The sequence below is a fragment of the Alligator mississippiensis genome, chromosome 12 (genome assembly GCF_030867095.1).
Source record: "Alligator mississippiensis isolate rAllMis1 chromosome 12, rAllMis1, whole genome shotgun sequence".
Lineage (NCBI taxonomy): Eukaryota > Metazoa > Chordata > Crocodylia > Alligatoridae > Alligator > Alligator mississippiensis.
This window is the reverse complement of record NC_081835.1, coordinates 32369511-32387217: the sequence shown is the minus strand read 5'-3', so window position 1 is coordinate 32387217 and position 17707 is coordinate 32369511. Positions and strand designations below refer to the sequence as shown.

Below are 17707 nucleotides of genomic sequence, written 5' to 3'. Positions count from 1 at the left end.
GGCAGCAGCTGCGGCCCCCTCGCTTGCCATGCTGGGCAGTGTTCGCTGCTACTACCTTCCCGGAGCTCGCGCGTTAGGCAACCCACAGACAGCAATGGCAAACACTGCCCAGAGCAGCAAGTGGGGGGCCTGCAGCTCCTGTCACCACGCGCAGCCCCACTGGGTGAGGCCGGCACGGGGCCCGGGCTGGTAGTGGGGCCGGGTTACAAGCTGGTGCTGAGCGCAGGGGGGGAAAAGCAGCCCCTCCCTGCCCCGTGCCCAGCACCCCGTGCTGCAGCCACTCACAGCCCATGCAGGCCTGTCCAGAGCAGGCACTGGCAGCCACAGGCAGGCTGCAAGCGGCTGCAGCATGGGGTGTTGGGCGCAGGGTGCTGGGCACAGGGTGGGCAAGAGGCCACTTTTTCCCGGCCTCCTTTCCTGCCCAGGGTCCCCCACTGCCCTTCCCCCCCTTACTTACCTGAGATTGCAGCGCAGGGCAGCCACGTGCTCCCAGGCCAGAAGCCCCTGCTGGGGCTTTTGGCTGGGGGGGGGGGGGCAGGGCAGGGCAGGGCTGGGCGGGCCCTGCTGTTGTGGCAGCTCACCGGGCTTCTCCTGGGTCCTACTGCCCTTGGTTTCTGTCATTTTTGACAGGAACCAAGGGCAGATAAATATTAATTTTCTAAATTTTTTAGGGGCTCCAAAGGCCAGATAGAATGGCCTCCTGGGCCAGATCCGGCCTGCGGGCCGTATTTTGCACACCCCTGGGGTAGACCTTGCATTTCTTTTAAATTCCAATAGTGATCTCTGACTTTAAAAGGTTGGGGACCACTATTTTATGTAGTCTTCACAGTTCAGGATAACTATAGTTCCTCTTTTACCTGCTGGTTTTATTAGTATTTGGTGGTTGGATCTTAGAGATTCTATGGCCCTTCCAAGAAGGAGAGGTTGTTATGGTGGTTTGTTGATTATTTCATTGTTCATTCTTTCTCTGAAGCAGTCAGTATACCAGTCGAGGTTCGAATTTACAGTCTATATAGCAGACACCACTGTGAGGTGTCCAATGGTTTTTTGGGGCATATTTCCTCAATGTTGTCACAGGATGAAGTGTTATTGAAAGTAGATTCTTTCTGATTGTGGAAATATTCCTTGAGATAGAGGCACTGGAAAATTCTAGTTCTCCACATGGCAGTATCTTATTAGGGTATTTTTCTGGACAGAAATTAAGGCCTTTAGAGAATGGTAAAATACAAACCACCATATATAAGAAGCCCATGGACCAACATACGTATCTACACAGACCCAGCAATCACCCTCAACACACCAAGAAAGCTGTAATATACAGCCAAGCCCTCCAACACCACCCAATCTGCACTGAGGAGAATACCCAAGATCATCACCTCGCAAATCTCAAAAGGGCTTCACCCAAAAAGGACACTCTTCCAGAGAGAGAGATCATACTTTTGAAAGAGCCACCCAGATACCATGTGAAGAATTGCTGCAGTACAAAAAGAAAATCCCCACAAGATGCACACCATTAGTTATGACATACCATCCTTTCCTGGAACCTATACAGAAAATCCTCAAGCAAGCGCAACCCATACTAGAAGAAGACCCAATTCTTTAAGAGGTCTTTCCAGAACTACCCATCCTAGCCTTTAAACGAACACCGAACCTAGCCAACCTCATCAACAGAGAAAAGATTCCTATGGCCCAAAGTAGATCAAGTGGATCCAGACCATGCCTGGACAAGAAATGTAAGAAGCTTCCAACACATCTCCACCACTCCCACAATCACTACACCCCACAACAGTACCACCTCCATTCCTGGATCTTACACCTACACCTCCAGAAATCTCTCTCATCCAGTGCACTAAATGTCCTGATGGAAAATATGTAGGAGAAACCAAACAACAATTGTGTACAAGACTGAACGCACAACAAAAATCTATTAAAGACAAGAAAATATCTAATTTCCTGTGGGTGCACACTTCTCACAACACAACCACTCTCTCTCTAATCTCTCAGTTCTAATCCTCAAAGGGAATTTACAAAACACCTTTTGTAGAGAGCCTATGAACTTCACTTGATAAATCTACTGGATACAAAAAATCATGGATAGACATTGGATTTATGGCACGTTATAACCTGCTTGCCATCTGATAACCCCAGGTAACCTGTCTGCATTTCACCAGGTACATTCTATCACCAAGTCAACATTCCCTCCGATCCTCACTACCAGGCATTTGCATTTTCACACACATCTGTATTTTGCATATTGACTTCTACTCTATCTGTTTTGAGAGCACACAAAACACCAGCAGACTCTCCCTCTGCCTGAAGAAGGGTGTCTGTGCCTGAAAGCTTGCAAAGAAATTTTTTTTCAACTATTTAGTTGGTCTAATAAAAGATACCACAATTACCCAAAGAACCTTGCCTGCCCATGTCCTTAGACCAGCCTGGCAACAACCAAGGCATGTAATTAGTCTGTTTTTTTCAGAGGCATTCAGAAATTTTATGACAGAGTACTACAATGGCTTGCTATAAACATGTCCCAGGCACATTTGTCACATTTTTACTTTAATGCGTCTTTTCTTATGTTAGCAACTAAACTATTACCTTGTATCAAACCTTAGCAAAAGTAAATATTACATTACAAAGTCATGGTTTCTCATTCCCAAATTCCCTTACTGAAAAACTACAAAAGAGAAAATTATATTAATGGCACAACTTTAACACACAAACCAAATATGTGAGTACTATAAAACCAAATCAATACAAAACATCAAAACAGACTGTACCAGTCCAGAATGCATGGGTTAGGCCTAGCTGTCCTCTACAAAAGGATAAGGAGAGAGGGTGGGGTATTGCTTAAATAATTGCTTTCAGCACCCTGAAGCAAAAAGCACATCTGCTAAATGTTGTGTGTCAAACCCTGTAATCTTTATGAAAGAAGCCAAGGAAGCCCAAACTCTGGCTTTACTTTTCTTAACCACAGCCTGACTAGAGTGGACGTGTATATTTTCCAAATGCCTAATAAGGCCTCCTCAGCAGAGGCAGCACAACTTCACTTTCCCCTGGTGAGCCTCCCATAATAGTTTACCATAGAACAAAATACCTTTGATCCTCCCAGGTAGAATCTATAGTTCAGGGATTCTGTAAATAGAAGGAGGTGGGGGAGGAGGGGAAACAAAAACTAGACAGCACAATCACTTGAAATCCTCTCTCTCCTTAAAATCATACTACTGATGTTGAAAATGATCTGAGAGGCTCTGGAATAACTCGGTGACAGCAGCTACAGATATGAAGCATCAAGAACCTCAAAATATGACAGACTCTAAACAAGGACATCCAAAGCTGCTTCATAATTGCTGGATCAGTATCCTGTCCCTAAATGTAGCGTTTTTGAAAGGCATCATAGCCATAAGATAATGCTGGAAGACTTTAGGTTATCCATCCCAAATCTTGTAACAGGTACAATCCCCTTTCCTTTTTCCAGTAAGGTAATGAAGCTCCTTTCAAACTTTGCAAACTTATCCTTAAAGTCTAGGCCAGTGATTTCCAACTGGGAAACCACATGGTTGCTGTGAGATCCTTTTAAGGGTGGTCCATGCTCCCTGTCTGGTATAGCAAGACCTGTGATTGGTCCCTCCAGCTGTCTGAGAATGCAGCATGGAATGAGGGCCCTCGTTCTGGGAATGGGGGGGGAGGGAGGGGAACGACGAGAGGGGTTGGGGAAGAGAACACAAAAATCCAAATGGAACTATCCAACTAATTCACTGCACTCAGACCCTCTTCCCTCTACCCCCTGGAGCCCAGGCTCTTAGAAGGCAGTCTAAGGCACAGCTAAGTGGATCCGCTGATTCACCAGACTCAGACTGACTATCTTTTAAAATGAGAATAAAGTTCTGTACCTGGAAAACATAACAGAAATATATTTCTGTAACTTGCGACTCTGAAAATTCAAAGCCAGTTTCCTAGCATTTTTTATTTAAATCAATATTATGTAATTTAAATAGTCATAAATTTCCTGTACCCCAAGAGCCATCAAATGTAATTGCTTTATTATTCCTGTTTATTTTTTTGTTCTGTTCTGACTGTGTTAAAAAAAGAGGCGTAAAGAAACTTTAATGAATATCTATTTTGGCAAAACATAGACTTCAAACTTACTTACTATTATAGACAGTAGTAACTGCTGTTGGCTTTCATCAGGAATCATACTTGTCTTTTTTGTGGTCCTAATTTGGGATTATTTGGTCTAGGTGGATGCATCCAATCCTGTACTGTTTAGGCTAGTGATTTTCAACTAGGGTGCCACAATGTTAGCACTATTAGGTTTACACACAAGATTCACAAGATAAGCACAGAGATGTCACATAGAAATATATAATTGTGGTCTTTCTGAGTTCTATGCAACTGAAAAATTGCTTTATTCTTCTGTATGCAAGAAAAAGGGTTAAAACTAAGAGCTGGCACTTTCAAAGGGGCGCCTTGAGTCTAAAAAGTTTGAGAACCACTACCTTAACCAGACCAGCCTGGTTTTAGCTCCCCATAGGTGGACTTTGCTTTTTTTGTTGTTTATGTAGTCTCTCTTCCAGGTGTTCCTATGTCAGGGGCGGGCAAAGTAAGACCCATGGGCCGGATCTGGCCCGCCAGGCAATTCCATCTGGCCTGTGGGGCTCTCTGTGAGGTCTTTCTAAACCCTGGCCCACTGTGGCGGAGCACCTTTGGGGTGCTCGCCACTTGAGGGCTTTCGTGGGCTCTGAGGGGAGCCTGCTTTGGAGAAGCAGCAGTGGAAACCTCCCCCAGGAACTATTTTAAGGGGGGAGGTATGTGGCAGGGCACTGTTGGTGCGGCGCACATTTTAGATCTCTGGCCACCTATATAAACAAGGTGTGGCAGGAGAAACAGGTGGGTGGTGTGCCCAAAGGCAGGCGGGAAATCTAGCACTGTGGCTAGTCGGGGAGCCCCACTTTGCCACAGCTTCCCCTCTGCAAGCCAGCACATCCCTGTAGGATGTGCTGCTCTGGGTGCTAAGCAACCCCTCCCCCCCCATCTGCAACTAGAATTCCATCATCTTGCCTTGGTTCTTCCTCCTCCTCCCCTCAATAAAACACTTCATGGGTGACTGGCCATACATGCCCCCCCAGTGACCAGTCAGCGATTGGGGGTGGGGGGGGGGGGCCTCAGCCAATCTCGCTGACCAGGGGAGGGGGGGAGGACCCCCGCAGCCGGTTGTGAGGCGGCCAATCACGAGGCCGCTTCTGGAAGCTCCCACTCCCCGGCTGGTGCTTGCAGGGGGGGCACTGGTGCTCCTGCCTGCCCCCCCATCTGTCGCCTAAGCGGCGAGCACAGCTAGTCAGGGGGTGCACTGGCACTCTCAGGGGGTGCATGTGCACCCCCTTATACTCCGTATGCATTGCCACTGAAACACTTACTAGTCTTTTGCTAACTTTTTCTATTGGTTCATCTGCCTTCAGGCCCCTGGATTATGTCTTTCTGTGTTTAGGAATATAGAAACATGGTAACCATGCTGGTCTAAAGTCAAGGCAGGGTGGAACCTTAGAAAATAACTGGTTAAGAGAGGCATTAGCTTTTGTAGGCGACAGCCCACTTCATCTGACATCTGACAATAGGCTGTTACTTATGAAAGTGTATGCCTCTCTGAACCAGTTAGTCTCCAAGGTGCCATCCAGCCCTGACTTGTTTAGGAACATGGGTTTGGAAGGGACCACTTAAGCCTAGCAAGGGACATGAAGGGTAACAAGAAGGGTTTCTATAAGTATCTTAGCAACAAGAGGAAAATCAGGGAAAGTGTAGGTCACTTATGGAATGGGGGAGGCAACTTGATGACAGATAAGGAAGAAAAGGCTGAAGTACTCAATGCCTCTTTTACTGTGGTCTTCACATGCAAGGTCAGTTCCCCATCTACTGCACCAGGCAGCACAGTTCTGGGAGAAGGCGAGCAGCCCCTCAAGTGGTGAAAGAACAGATTAGGGACTATTTAGAAAAGCTGGATGTGTAAAGTCCATGGAGTCCTTATCTTTCAAAACTTGTGGCAATCAGGGGAGGTCCCAGATGATTGAAACGGGCAAATGCAGTGCCCATTTTTAAGACAGGGAAGTAGGATCCAGGGAACTACAAATCAGTCAGCCTCATCTCAATCCCCAGAAAAATCATGGAGCAGGTCCTTGAGTAATCCATTTTAAGCATTTGGAGAAGAAAAATGATTAGGACCAGTCAGCATGGATTCACCAAGGGCAAATCTTGCCTGACCTACCTTCTATGATGACTTGACTGGCTCTCTGGATGCAGGGAAAGCAGTGGACTTGATATATCTTGACAAGGCTTTTGATACAGTCTTCCACAGCATTCTTGAAAGCAAGTTAAGGAAGTATGAGTTGGATGAATGGATTGTAAGGTGGACAGAAAGCTGGCTGAATCACCAAGCTCAATGAGTCATGTACAATGATTTGATGCCTGGTTGGCATCCGGTATCAAGTGGTATACCCCAGGAGTCAGACCCGGGGCTGGTTTTGTTCAATATTTTCATTAATGATCTGGAACATGAGATGGATTGCATGCTCAGCAAATTTGCGGGTGACACCAAGTTGGAGGAGTAGTAGATACGCTGGAGGGCAGAAACAGGATTCAGAGTGACCTAGACAAATTGGAGGATTGGGCCAAAAGAAATCTCATGAGGTTCAACAAAAACAAGTACAAAATCCTGCACTTAAGTTGGAGGAATCCCATGCACCACTACAGGCTTGGGACCTACTGGCTAAGCAGCAGCTCTATAGGAAAATACCTGGGGATTGCACTGGACAGTAAGCTGGATATGAGTCAACAGTGTGCCCTTGTTGCGAAGAAGGCTAACAGCATACTGGGCTCCATTAGTTAGAGCATTGCCAGCAGATAGAGGGAAGTGATTACTGCCCTCTATTCTGCACTGGTGCGGCCACATTTGAGCTGGATAGCAATTTCCTTGCTGTTCCTGCCTACCAAATCATTTGAAATTTATTTATACAAACACTGAAACAAATATAAAACAAAACTAAAAGGTTGCTGGCCACAAATTTTTCACAAAACTCAAAAAAACAAAATCTCAGGTCTACAGAGTTCCTTTTTATGGCGCTCAAAGTTTGGGGGTAAGAACTAATTTTCTATTTCCAGTAGCTTTGCAGAGAGATAAGTCGGTCCATTTTGAAGCTCAGTTGCACTCAATTACCTCAAGTGGAAGCAAAAAACCTGAATATTTTCCTCACTTATGCTCTGTTCAGTTAGGTTGTACCATAGTGTTTGGCAGGGTCACTTCAGAGGGCCCTGTTCACCCTCATCACACACTGACCAGGAAACAATTTTAACACACTACAAACATAAGCTTTGTACTTCCTTAGCCTTTCCATTGAGCTGTATCCCACTGCAAGGTAGTCATCTACAAGCCTAATTCTTAGAACTTTCCATGATTTTCAAAATAATTATTTATTTTTGTTTATAAGATGAGTTTCAGATACCTTTGCTACAAAAAAATATTTGGAAAAGAAGATACAATAGGTGAGAACCAAAAAGGCTTGCAGCTGTAAACATTATTGCTAGGACCTGACATCTGCATTGTTCCCACTCTGGTGATCTCTATAAATAATGCAGGCTTGCATCTATAGCAGTGCAGCATGGAAAACTTCACCTCTTAACTGTAGCCACTGGTTTCAGAGTGTTCAGCAGGAAAAGTGTGCATGTCAGCATTCTCCCAGCTGGCTCCATGTGATTTAATTTAAACCAACCACAGCATGTGATAGCTTCCCAAGATGCCACAGCATGAAAGCCGAGGGTGGGAGTTAAACAGCAGCAATGCACACCAGATGTCAGGAGAGGCCATCTAAAAAGGTCTTTAGAAAGAGTCATCATAATAAAACAAAAATCCCCTTCTATGCTGTAAATATTTATACCAAATCCAAGAAATTGACTGGATTTTCATTCATTTGATATGAATCACAAGACAGTTCTACCTCCCTCCCTCCCTCCAAGATGCGTTCCATCTGAAACAATTGGAAAAGGTGTTTTACACTCATATCTAGCCTTTTTTAAATACTAGGAATATATTTTGTAAAGGGACATGGAACCATATCTTGTCCTTTAATCCTTAAACCTTCAGAGCTGCAGGTTTTTTAGGTGTCCAAATATGCTTATATCAAAAAATGAAGCTGCCAAATACAAGTGGTAGACTAGCAAAATTGCCTAACACTATGCCACTGACACAGTACACATCTGACCTTTCCTGAAGCAGCCACTTTCATGGTATCCAGGGGCATCCACACGCACCATTTGTGTGTGTAGAAATAAACACCAATCTGCTTGCAAAGGATCAGACTCTGGCCAACTTTAAATTTATAACTGCCTTAAAAGATTTCTGTTGGGAGCTTTTGGTTTTATTTGTTCCCATGTGAAATGATGACAGCAAAGTGCTAAAGGCTAACAAAGAATAGCTAATGCCAAATCTGTCCTTAATTATCTGAATATTGGCTATGTCCCCTACTACAGTGCCATGCTCCTACAGATTTGCTGTTTTACTGAATCTCTCTCATTTCCAAATACAATACACATTTAAAGGCTTAGCTGTGAATAAATAAATGAAATATTCTATTTTTTCTCTGCTTAGAGAATGTTAAGTCTCACAACATGGGAAGACTTGCATGCCTCACTGCTATATGTGTATTCTGGAACAACTACTGCTTTTAAAACACAATCAGCTCCAAACCTTTTGCTGTGAGAGGTAATAGATTTGTTGGAACCTGCTAACGAAGTCTGAAAGAATGAGGAGAAAGTTGTTACAATGCTGGATTTTAAATAAGCCACACTATCAATTCATAAAAGAGAACTCAGAAATGAAGAGCAGTGAAAAAGGACAGGTATGATCATGCGTTAAAGAAAACATAGCCTTACGCAATCCAGTGTTGTTGGATGATGGAATCAATAGTGCTGAAGTAACTAATATAGGTGGCACCGATACATTGGTCCAATATGGGATCGGCACTGATATAAAGAAAATTGATTGCATCATAAATTGGCCTGCAATGGCCAATAATGTAGCCAATAAATGCCTGTGCATGCGTTCGCGCAGCCACAGCACAGCATGTAGGCAGTGAAGAGCCCAGACCGGCTGCTTGGAAAGCTGCGTGTAGCTGGTAAGTTTGGTGTTGTGGAAGGCGAGGGGGCAGGGTAGGAGCATGGGGGGCAGATCAAGGCTCCTACGGTGATGGAGGAGTGGGGCTGGGGCTGAGGCAAGCGTTGCCCAGCCGAGGCAGGGGAGGCATGGGACAAAGCTGCAGCTCCTCTGGGGGGTACAGGGTGGAGGACAGCTGGTGCCACTGGTCTGGGAGCCGCTGATCCGGAAATTGGATCAGTATCGGCCAATATGCCTCCTTAAAAATTGGCTCTCAGTATTGGCCCCAAAAATCTCTATCGGTGCACCCCTAGCAACTAATCTGGTACACCTCTATTCCAAGAATAAGTCGCCTGGCAAAGCAAAACTTCATCTCTTTTTCCTATTTCAATGCAAAAGCAGCAAAGTTTTATTCACATATAGCATTTAGTACTGGCTATATTAAGTGCACTATGTATATTATCATCTCTCCCAGTGACAGAGGGAGGAAAACAAAAGAAGGGAAATAGAAAACTTGGGTAAACATTGGAGATGCACAATTCCTGGGGTTTTTCTTCTACAACTTCCTCTTCTGGCCTATTGCTTTAAGCCAGGGCTATCCAACTTCAAATATTGTGTGGCACCCCAGCAGAGCCTTAAAAGAATCTCAGAGCACCTCAGGGTGCCATGACATCCTTGTTGAGAATAACTGTTTTAGATGAATTAGAAATTAGGGAAAACAGTCCCCCCACCACCACCAGTTCTCCGATTTCAAAAAACTTTTAAACCAAATGACACAAACTGTAGGTGGAACAAAAAGGGCTTCACTTTGCTACAGTTTTCTAAGTCTTTTTCAACAGGCTCAAAGACTGAGATTTTCAAAATGCGATTTGGATACCCAATTACTATTAAAATTTTAATAGTAATTAGGTATCCATATCCCTTGTAAAGTTTTGGAAAATCTCAGCTTAAGTGGCCTATCACATTGGCCTATCACACAGTCAAATAACTTCCAAAGCGTATCGTTTCTATTAAAAAGAGACAGAAACAATGGCACTCTGTGTATCAAGCGCTCCAAGTCTATTTGTAAAGCAATACTGAGGAAGATTATACAGAAAAAAATTACTGGCTGGCTTCAAAATAAAATTTAAAACAAAACAAAAGAATACTCTCGTGTTCATTTAACACTTAATAAGTGCAGTATAATTGTTGTAAACAAACCTCCAGAAACGTGTATTCATCATTACCTTGCACTATTATCAATGAAGAATTAAGGTTCTGTCCTGATGGATTATTGTTAGTGTAAACAACTTTGCTCAACTACTTGGCACACTGTCTGCTTGCAGCATGTTAAACTGTGGAGCCTACTCAGCCAGCATCAAAATATAAAGGTCCATCTGTGTAAATCCACAAAAAAGGAATTAACAAGCAACTATTTTCATGCAAAGTAGATATTAAAAAAAGGACCAATACATATGGATGAACTTTTTTCATTCATAATTTCAGATGCCACACAATGCAGACTGTTGTTTCAGCTTCTAGTTGCTCTCTAATAGCCCTCTATACAATAAAGTGCATTATTTGAACTTTGGAGCAATTTAATCTATTTCAGTGTATCCTAAATTCCCTGGATTTATAGCCAAAGAAATTTGGTACTGTAGCAAATTTGACTTGTGAGTAACAAGTTAGTCTTAAACAAATTACACATTGACACAGAATTCAATTTGTTGCAATAGAACTTACAAAACTTCATTTCTATAACCAGGCTTCTTATCTTACCTCCTTTAAAGTTGTGAAATAACCCTATACTGTGTTTGTTTTTTTCTTTCCCAATGTAGGGTTTTAGAAAGTTATAGGGACTTCAAAACTCCAAAAAACAAAAGCAAACCCTTTTTAACCTAAATTTCTTCTGAGCTGCAAGACTAGTAAGGAAAACTGGTACAATCTTGAATTCCACACTTAAGAGAGGATGCCCACCACAAAACGGAGAAACTGACTGAAGGAGCAAAGCCAAAAACAAATCAGAAAGCTTAAGCTCTTGACTTTTACTCAAGAAAAAATGTTTTTTTTTTTTAAAAACCACTGGTGGTTCTTTAAATATGAGGGTTTGTCCTAATTTATATTACTGTGATATTTAGTGTCCCAGGACACTAAAAAGAAAAAAGGAATTTAAGTATGCTACCAATATTTTAGTTGACCACAGATGAGGTATCCATGCTGTTTAATACTTTCACTCATTCTTAATGCAAGATTGGAGTTGTATTTATAGATTTGAACTTAACAGGAGAAGCTGATACTACAAATTCAGAGTGAAATACAAGATCAACAAAGAAAATTGATGGAAACAAAACTAGAACTTATATAGCACGCGATATTTCATTAAAATATGAGCCAATGAAGTTAGCAAAATAACTTTCAGAGTCTGTGCTTGGTATCACATATCTCTATTAATCTTTTTTGGAAGATGTATAGGAATATGTATATGAATTTAAAAATTATTTGCTTTGCACTAGACAGCTACTCAAACTCAATACTGTAGCCAACTAACGCTTCAATGTTACAGGAAGTAAGTAAAATAATTATGTAATATGCAACTAACTAATGTAAGCTGTCTCTGTTGAACTAGGAAACCAAAAAGTGGTGTTTTTCTCTACATCTGGATCCAATTTTCCTCATAACAAAATCCAGTTTTCTGGATTGTTCAGAAGACCTTGCAGAACAAAAGCTATATTGAGTGCTCTGAGTCTCATAACATGCCTGGAGGGATTTCTTTGCATCTTATTGCATTTCTTTATACCTTTCCCAGAGAAACAGTCCAAGCTTGAGAATGCATACATAATATAAAACATTAGACAAGAGAAGAGGGAGGAAGGAAGACACAAATCTCCCTTCCAACACAAAGCCATCTGTGCACTCCTTGAGAAAAACAATCATTTTCCATAAAGCAATTGTACGTTTTCAGACATATCCAAATGGCAATTAGGAGCCAAAGCCTGACAGTCCACCCTCTAGTTACCGCAGAACAGACTCACCTGCGATTTGTTTTTAACAAAGGCCTCCAGCCATTACCTCTCACATAAGAATCCCAGAGAAAGACTACAAAGCTAAAAGTGAGTTTTTAGAGAAAAACAAGATTCAGATGTTCTGCCTCAGAATAAACCTCCCAGATCAAGTGCTTGTCATTTGATATGAAGCATTAGGAACTTGAGACGGGTACCCTCTGGTACCCTCTAAATGGCACATTACCCTCAGGTACCCTGGTTCTGCTTCGTGGCCTTTCACCTCAGTGAGGACACTAATCTGCCATGAGTGTTCAGATGTCTCCAAGCTCATTGCAGAGAAAACAATGAAACTAAAGCACTACTTATTAAACTGGCAGTTGTTAATAACTGGTGGCAAATGCAACAAGAATGATAAATACATGTAGATCAAATTAAGAATCAATATCAAGAGCCTGTCAAGAAATCTCCTTAATTGTTTCTTTTCTCTCTAATTGCACTAAAGAAATAACCTGCTTGAAACAGTTGATCATCATTAAAATGTCTGCCACCATTCCCCTGGTGGAAGAGTGAACACTTCTCAACTGAAGAGTTTAACATGTTTGTCGCCTTCCTATGAGAAACACCAAAACATGCAATTTGCTTGTTCCCTTCTATCACTAGAAGCCATTTGCCAAAAATAATTTTCCCATCAAAACTATACATTGACAGTGGCATCATTAAGAGCTCAAAACCACAAGTTTTGAGAACACTCAAAAGGAAGTTATCCACACAAAATAAATCATTATCCTGTCAAATATTTGCGTCATCTTGCAGAAAGTCAATGATGCAATCAAAGGTAAATTTATTCCTATACAAATTCTCTTAAAATATCTTAAAATCCTTCATTCGCAAGGCAGGACTAATTGCCTGTTTCTCTCCTACTTCTGCTATAGTCTTGATGGGTAATGGTGGGCAAGCCCATTCACCTCTTTGGGCCACCTGTTTCATTTTCCACTTTTACTTTGGTTGCAATGTCTTTGGGACAAGACCTGTTCTTCACTGTGCATCTGTACAGTGCATGACAAACAGTATTGTTAGTGTTCTGCAGTCTCAGTTTTTACCTATTTTCACTGATAAATTCCTTGATTTTTGTTTTTTTAAGTCATTTGGTTTTTACTGATTTATACCTGTTTTTTCAGTTCAAATGACCCATTCCCCACTTGTGCTGGTTAACAGGGATTTGAACTGAAAAACGGGTGGTGTCAGTAAGCTAAAAGCGCCATTGTGCCGGTTACCTAAGGCACAGGCTTCTGGCCAGACAGGGAGGGGGCAGGTGGCGACAGCCATGCAGGGGTTAGGGGAGGTTGGCTGGAGCCGCTGCCTGAGGGTGCTCCTGGCTCTGACCCCAGGTGCGGTGGGCTGGGTCGCGAGAATCACTCTCAGCCTGGGAGAAGCGGGTCCAAGCTCCACCCCGGCAGCTACGGCTTCCGCCCTGCCGTGGGTGCTGGGAGCTGCAAGCCCTGCTGCGGGGGGCAGGCAGGAAAGCCCGGCCCTGCTCCCTGCAGGCTGGGGCCGGCAGCGGTACTGGGCTCTTCCTGGTGCTGATTTTTCCCTGACTCAAACCAATTTTTTCCTTTTCTTTCTTTTATCCCAATTTCATCCTGATATTTATGTTTTGAAGACAAACCCCAAAAATTCCCGTAATTTTTTTAAATTTATTTTTAATTAAAAACTGAGAATGCAGAACACTAAGCATCATCTAGAGTACTCCATTAGCACTTGTGCTTTTCATTTGGCTAGTAAAATAATGCACTGTATCGTCAAGCTCTATTATTTCTCCAGTAAAGTAGGACACCATGCTGCTGGAAGGCAGATCTCCGTTGTTTCAGCCTCACCAGTTGTTTATTCATTCTTCTCCCTTCCCCCACACAGAGTTTAGAAGCAGGATCCATAACGTAAGCAACTCAAAGACAAAACATGTACCTGTTTTACTATGCTATGGCAGGGCAAACTCCTCCTTAATTTCCCATCAGTACCAACCTTAGTTGTGGCAGTATGACAAAGGAGCCTACTAGACAAGAACAGAATTTGAATTAGGAAGCATAAAGGCCTGATCCCATCCATAAATCAGTAAGAACTACCATAATACTGGCATGACTCAGATGTATGAAATACATGGATGCTAATGTGCCATTTATAATGCTTCCTGGACAGCAAGTTCACTATCCAAACTGTAGTCTTCCACTCTTGTGATTAATTCAAGGGTCGCCTAATATATAGAGATTGTGGAAAGAACTTGCTTTAAATCTTAAACACCCAGGTTTATCTCAACTTCATACACTTAACATCTGACATAAATGACATGCCACTAATTCGCCTGTTTATGCCAGTGGTGCAAATAATACAAAGTGAGAAGTGAGTAAACCCCATCAGATGATAATTCAGAAAAAGTGATCAGAAACAGTCAGCATAGATTCACCAAGGGCAAGTCATTCCTAACCAATCTAACTGTCTTCTATGATTAAATGATTGGTTATGTGGATGCGGGGAAAGCAGCGGACGTGACAGTCCTTGACTTTAGCAAGGCTTTTGATCCAGTCTCCCACAACATCCTTGCAAGCAAGTTAAGGAAGTACGGGTTGGATGAATGGACTGTAAGGTGGACAGAAAGCTGGCTAGATTGTTGTGCTCAACAGGTAGCAATCAATGGCTTGATGTTTTAGTTGACAGCTGGTATCAGGTGGAGTGCCCAAAGAGTTGGTGCTGGGGCCAGTTTTGTTCAATATCTTCATTAACAATCTGGAAGATGAGATGAAGTGCACCCTCAGTAAGTTCGTGGATGACACCAAGCTGGGGGGAGTAGTAGATACCCAGAGTAGATACAAGGGTAGGGCTAGGATTCAGACTGACCTAGACAACTTGGAAGATTGGGCCAAAAGAAAACTTACGCAGTTCAACAAGGGCAAGTGCAGAAGTCCTGCACTTAGGATGGAAGAATCCCATGCACCACCACACACTTGGGACCTACTGACTAAGCAGCAGCTCTGGAGGAAGGATCTGGGAGTTGCAGTGGACAATAAGCTGAATAAGAGTCAGTATGCCCTTGTTGTCAAGAAGGCTAACAGCATACTGGGTTGCATTAGTAGGAGTGTTGCCAGCACATTGAGAGAAGTGATTATTTGCTTCTATTCGGCACTGGTGAGGACACATCTGGAGTTTTGCCTACCCCCCCAAACTACAGAAAGGATGTGGAGATGTTGGAGAGAGTCCAGTGGAGGGAAAAGAAAATGGTTAGATGACCGGGGCACACGACTTCTGAGGAGAGGCGTAGGGCACTGGGCTTATTTAGTCTGGAAAACAGAAGACTGGGGGTCAGAGGGGGATTTGAAAGCGGCCTGTAACTACCTGCAGGGTGGTTCCAAAGAGGATGGAGCTAGACTGTTCTCAGTGGTGGCAGATAAGAGACCAAGAAGCAGTGGTCTCAAGCTGCAGCAAGAGAAGTTTAGGTGGATGTTAAGAAAACCTCACTAGGAGGGTGGTAAAGCACTGGAACTGATTACACCTAGAGAGGTGATAGAATCTCTATCCTTGGAGGTTTTCAAGGCCTGACTCAAGAAGCATTATCTAGAATGATCTAGTTGGGGAAGGTCTTGCTTTGAGCAGCAGGGTTGACTAGATGACCTCTTAAGGTTCCTTCCAACTCTAATTTTCTATGATTCTGTGATAATAGTACATTTCATAGGTACATGAGTCGTTTCAGTAAGTGAAGGCAAACAACACTGTTCTTTTAGCAGAGATGTTAAAAGGGAAAATGAAACGGATGAAATTATGATGCCACTGTAATTATTTAAAAGTAGATTTGATGCACTCTACTATAAAAGTTAGCAACCCAAGGAAAGCAGTAATACACTATACACTTGGACTGAGATTTTCAGGAGAGACTAAGGGAATAAGACACCCATGAAATAAACAAACAAACATTCCACTAATTTCCAGTGGGATATGGGCATCTAATTCTGTTCCTCTCTTCTAGAAATCCTGACACGTGATTATATCATATATATCATCATGATATATTATAATCATGATGAGCTATATATATATAGCTCATCATGATTATATAATCATCATGTAATGCATATTTATCTGACATCTGCAAAAGAACTTTTCCAGGAAGTGTGTGTGTGCGCACATGCGTGTGTATGTATGCGTGTGCTTGCACATGTATAAGTAGTTCAAGTACGAGCCTCAAAGCCTAAGAAATTAATCTGAAAAAAACCCCACTTTGTTCTCAACACACACACTCCCACACCCACAACTGCAAGCTGTGGCTTTAAAAAGAATCCATCATTGCTGACAATCCCACTGTAAAATTCCATGGCAGTGGCAAGGAAGATCTGTAAGCATCTCTAAAATAACCTTTCAGGGTTTAGTGGAGATATGGGCCAGTGTTTATACTTTTTAAACCCCTAGGATATAAACACCTCACTATAAAACAGCAATCAGGTTTTGCTTTTCTTTTTTCATTTCCCATATGTTTATTTTAGTGTTAAAAAATAATGTTAACTTCCATAATAAGGAAAACAGCAAGAGACATCTAAACTAAACAAAACATATTAGAGTGTGTTCCTTAAGATGGTCTTTTGCTTTCCAACTACCAAAAGTAAGATCTGTCCAAAAAAACAGGTTTAAAAAGGAATGATAAGAAAGCAGAGTTTGGTAAGCAGCTTCAAAGTACTGACTAATAAACGTAATGGAATGAAATTAATGAAAGCCTAAGGAAAAAACAAACAAACCCTTTCCCTTAGTCAGAGAAACGCAAAAAACCAGAAGTACCCTCGATAAGCAGAAATTCTATTTAGAATTCATTTTCATTACAAACTAGCAGTCATGTCATAATAAAGCACCATTTTTAATTCAGGGCGATGACCAACTTACCAAAAAAACTCAAAATTCTTTTATCTGGTTTCTTCTTGCAACAAAGAAGTTTCAAAAAAGAAGCTACAAAATGGGAAAGAGTATGAAAGTATAGATGGCCACACACAATCTACATTGTATTTTTCAATACTAACTGGTTAAACCCACTCTTTGTACAGCAGATTTATCCAAGTACATTCTTTTACAAGATTGTTATGTAAATGAAAAGTAAAGTAGAGGCTTTCATAGTTCTACATATGAGCATTTTTATTCTCTCAAGCTAGGAAATATGGCCATTCTGACTGAAGCAGGATGAAGGGCAGACATTTTATGAGAGTGAGGTTCTGCTCCCAGATTTAAGGCCTAGTTTTTTCTTAGGTGGTATGAGCAGATATCTCCTGATCACATCTATATATATTTTTATTGCTTTACAGTCATTTACAGCAAGTTTACTTTCCAGATGAACTTGGAAAAAATTCTTGCTGAATCAGAATAAAGATTTCTGCTATGTTTGAATGTGGCTACAGCAAAAACAGTCCTACTGCCAAGCTGAATTAGCTCAGTAGTGCCTTTCTTTCCATTCAAAGCCAAGCCATTACCAGTTCTGTAAACTGCACGTAGATAAAGCTCAACTAAAACTACGCAGCTGCACCCCCTCCCCCATTACCTAAAGTAACTTTGAAACAAGGCTACT

General features: G+C 42.2%; 1 protein-coding gene across 4 annotated transcripts in view; it reads right to left on the bottom strand.

Annotated features, from left to right (window-relative positions):
* VGLL4 (vestigial like family member 4) overlaps window positions 1-17707 on the bottom strand; it is a 166354-nt gene that overhangs the window by 53125 nt on the left and 95522 nt on the right. Inside the window, exon 1 of one of the 4 annotated variants that reach the window (XM_019495839.2) lies at window positions 6257-6350. The exons of the other annotated variants lie outside the window; for them this stretch is intronic. The gene's annotated coding sequence lies outside the window, so the exon portion shown is untranslated. Of the gene's footprint in view, window positions 1-6256; window positions 6351-17707 lie in introns of those variants that run through there. 4 annotated transcript variants of the gene reach the window in all.